Consider the following 4213-nt stretch of genomic DNA (forward strand, 5'->3'; position numbering starts at 1 on the left):
GATTTTAAAAGGCAAAAGTGGAAATGTCAGAAGCAACCATAAATAGATGCAAGAGCTTATATAGATTACTGAGAATGACTAGAATAATAGTGTAATAACTTCCATGAATCGAGTGCCTAGTGTTTGCCAGACAATTTCCATAGAATATCTTTAGTTTTCACACTAGCCCTAAAATGTAGCTATGGTTTCTAGCTGAAAAACGTTAAGTAACTTGCCTATGTTTACTCAGATGGCAAATGGAAGAGTAGGACCCAAAGCCAGGTCTGATTCTAAGGACCAGGGTCTCTCTCCACACTGTGCTCTCTTCTTCAAAAGTCCATGGTTGGCCACACCTGCTATGCTCATGCCTGCAATTCCAGCAATTTGGGAGGCAGAGGTGGGGGGGATTGCTTGAGGTCAGGAGTTTCAGACCAGCTTGGGCAACATAAGAGAGATCCTGTCTCTGCAAAAAAAAATTTTTTTAAAGCAATAATAACAAAAATCAAAATACCATGGTATTCAGTATTGTAAAAGAAAAGTGAACCAGGTCATATCAAGTAGATTTACAAGTGATGACCTAGACACTCATTGCTAGAGGCTCTTTACTAAATGTAAATTACTCATCTAACTTGTATTTGGAGGTACATATTATAAAATACATGTGGTGAATGACTCTGTTTTTGCTGGGATATCAGAGGAGAAGGCAAAAAAGAAAAGAAGATAGGACCATTACAAAAGAGGAACTATGTCTGAAGGAAAATGCAAAATATAAGAAGAACTGAAGTTAGGTTCTTATGAGATAACTGAAATTTTGAGCTATAATGACTCTTTCCTTACCTAGATTATGAGACCATTTATCAGAATTGTATTTCTTTTATACTAAACTCATTGCTATGACCAGCAAACAAATGTACAATATTCATTTAGGAAAGAAAAGGAAACTAACATTTAGTCAGTGCCTATCCCGGTGCCTGGTACATTATAGTTGCTCAGTAAATGTGAATGAATGAATGTCTGCTTGTCCAAACATTGTGCTGTATGCTTTGAGAGCAGTGATAAACAGTCTTCAATAGAAGTTAAGGAGTGGGCCATTGAGGCATTGATTTGAGGTAATTAAGGTTGGAGTACTGGGTAATCAAGGGTATGATACTATTATAGGGCTGTTTCTCAATGAGGCATGCCAATCCAAGACATTATTTTGGGGAGGCCATAGGGACATCAAGGTCTTGCAGATCTGTTATATCTAAAGAGTCTACAAAGCATTCAAGGGGAAACTAAAAGAGAGGCAGCTAGGAGAATGCCACCTCTGAAATCCAGTATCTAGCACAGTGCTTGGCACGAAGGAGGCAACCGACAAACATTTCTAGTGCTACCAATCACTTCATAACCAGTTCCACATCCTCCACTCATGTTTTTCTTTACTCGAACAACAACGGCACCTTTCAATTTCTCATCCTGCTTGATCCACAATGAAATTCCTGAGAGCAGGGGATAACCTCTCACCCAGCGTTTTAATTCCAACACCAACATGGTAGTTGCCATGCGACAGATGTTTGATGAATGTCTGTTGGGTGCCTAGAACAGTGCCTCAAAATAAATGTACTATCTGAATGAATGAATTAATATGGTCCAAAGTTTAATAATATGAATTTCCAATAAAAAGTGGGAATTAAGAAATAAATTCTGCATCTCTCCTAGAAGGAGTTATGGAGAGAAAATTGTTTGTTTGTGTTAATAGGCCCTACACCTTACGCTCTTATTCCCTCTGTTGGCCTCTCTCGGCCATGCTCTGCTCTGAAGAGACCCCTGCCATTCCCCGTAGCAAGCGCCCCGGCCTGCAAAGGAGGGCAGCATGCAGCTCCGCTTTGCCCGGCTCTCGGAGTACGCCTCAGCCCCAACCCGGGGGTCCACGCGGGCCGCGGGCTATCACCTGTACAGTGTCTGTGATTATACAATACCGCCTATGGAGAAAGCTCTTGTGAAAACAGACATTCAGATAGCTCCTCCTTCTGGGTGTTATGGAAGAGTAATTCCACATTCTGGCTTGGCTGCAAAACACTTTATAGATGTAGGATCCGGTGTCATAGATGAAGATTATAAAGGAAATGTTGGTGTTGTACTGTTTAATTTTGGCAAAGAAGAGTTTGAAATCAAAAAAAGTGACTGAATTGCGCAGCCCACTTGTGAATGGATTTTTTATCCAGAAATAGAAGTTCAAGTTTTAGATGACACTGAAAAGGGCACAGGAGGTTTTGGTTCCACTGGAAAGAATTAAAATATATGCCAAGAATAGAAAATGAGAAATTGTACCTTTTTCTTAAAAATAAAGTGTTTTGGTGTTTTGTAAACTTAATAGTTTTACCTTCTAAAAATATTTAATTTGTTATGATTAAGGAAAGAGTATCTCTGTTGGGATCACATGGAAACTTTCTTGTGTTTTTATTCGGTTGATGGCTATATGTAAATCTTCTTTGTGGTGACGTAATGCAAACAGTGTCTTTTTTAAATCAAATGTTCATCAATTGCAGACAAAAAAGAAGCCTATATTATTTAACTCAATAAATGATACTCTTTCAGTAATAATAATAAAAAAGGCCCTACAAGGGGAACTCAGAAAGATAATGCAATAATAAGAAGTATCTATTTAGTCTTTGTCCCTAGATCCCAACAGAGCTTCTAAAACTCTTAAGATTTCCTGAGTGATAGGGGTAATAAGAGCAACTTCTCTTATTCATTACAAGTTCCTTTCAGCCATACCTAAATTTACGCCAGCAGTGACACTTGGTGGGCCCCTAGATGTTTTCCGGAGTAGGGCTACCTGCCAGAGGAATCACCCCTGGGCAAGAGGGTTGGAGCTTTCAGTCCCTACCACCAGTGAGGAAGAGAGACTGGAGATTGAGTTCAATCACTGATGGTCAATGATTTAATCAATCATGTCTATGTAATGAAGCCTCCAGAAAAACCTCCTAAACAATGAGGTTGGAAAATTTCTGCCTGGAAAATGGCCGAGGTGGGCAGCTCCTCTTTCGCAGAACCTTTCTCTCCAACCGTCCTTTTGTGATTCCTAAAACCTCTAAATATAGACCTCCCATATGACCCCGCAATCCCCTTACTGGGAATATACTTTGAAGAACTCAGATCACTCTATAAAAAAGATACCTGCACACAAATGTTTATTGCAGCATTGTTCACAATAGCAAGAATCTGGAACCAACCATGCTGTCCATCAAAAGAGGACTGGATTTTAAAAATGTGATACAATATACACGATGGAATACTATGCAGCCTTAAAAAAGAACAAAATCATGAACTTCACAGCAACCTGGATGGAACTAGAGTGTATAATACTTAGTGATCTCTCACAGAAACAAAGATCTGAGTATCACATGTTCTCACTCATAAGTGGACCTTGAACATCTATCGTAATACTATAAGAAAAGGATTGACAGTGGCGGGAAACCATAGGGGGCCAGGAAGGGGAAGGGAGGTGGGATTAACGGTAGTCAATATCTGTCTGGGGACGGGGGACACCCCTTATCAACAAGGGTGCCTGAACGATGCATATTTGTATACCTAACCCTTAACTGTACCCCACAATTTTAAAATAAAAAATATATTTAAAAAAAGAAAATTTCTGGATCAGTGAACACATTGAGGTGCTGGGAGGGTGGTGGTCCAAAGAGGGCGTGGGAGTTCCATACCCCTACCCCTACCCCATTATACTCGGTCCTATGTATCTCTTCCATTTGTCTGTCCCTGAGCTGTATCATCTATAATAAACTGTTAATAGTATGTAAAGTACTTTCTTGAGTTCTGTGAACTATTTTAGCAAATTATCAAACCTGAGGAGGGGTTGTAGGAATCCCCTGACTTTATAGCCAATTGATCAGAAGTATGGTGGCCTGGGCTTGCACTTGGTGTCTGAAGTGGGAACAGTTTTTTGGGACCGAGTCTTTGACATGTGGGGCCTGCTCTAACGCTGGGTAGTTAGTGTCAGAATTGAACTGAATTAGAGAGTACCTAATTGGTGTCTGGGGAATTAGAGGGTTGACTGGTGTGAGAAAAAAATCCCACGTTTGGTGTCAGAAGCATTGTAAATAAAAACAATTCAGAGATGGCTTACTACAAGCACAGGGATAGAGCTGATTCTAAAGAATTTCCTTCCAGGCCAGGCTCAGTGGCTCAGCCTGTAATCCCAGCGCTTTGGGAGGCTGAGGTGAGTGGATTGCCTGAG

At 40.4% G+C, this 4213-nt stretch overlaps 1 pseudogene; it reads left to right on the forward strand.

Moving 5' to 3' along the window:
• Positions 1 to 1763: 1763 nt before the first annotated feature.
• On the forward strand, positions 1764 to 2369 carry LOC103263262 (annotated as a pseudogene).
• Positions 2370 to 4213: the final 1844 nt, after the last annotated feature.

The sequence above is a fragment of the Carlito syrichta genome, unplaced genomic scaffold, assembly GCF_000164805.1.
Source record: "Carlito syrichta isolate Samal-C Ts95f unplaced genomic scaffold, Tarsius_syrichta-2.0.1 Scaffold93672, whole genome shotgun sequence".
Lineage (NCBI taxonomy): Eukaryota > Metazoa > Chordata > Mammalia > Primates > Tarsiidae > Carlito > Carlito syrichta.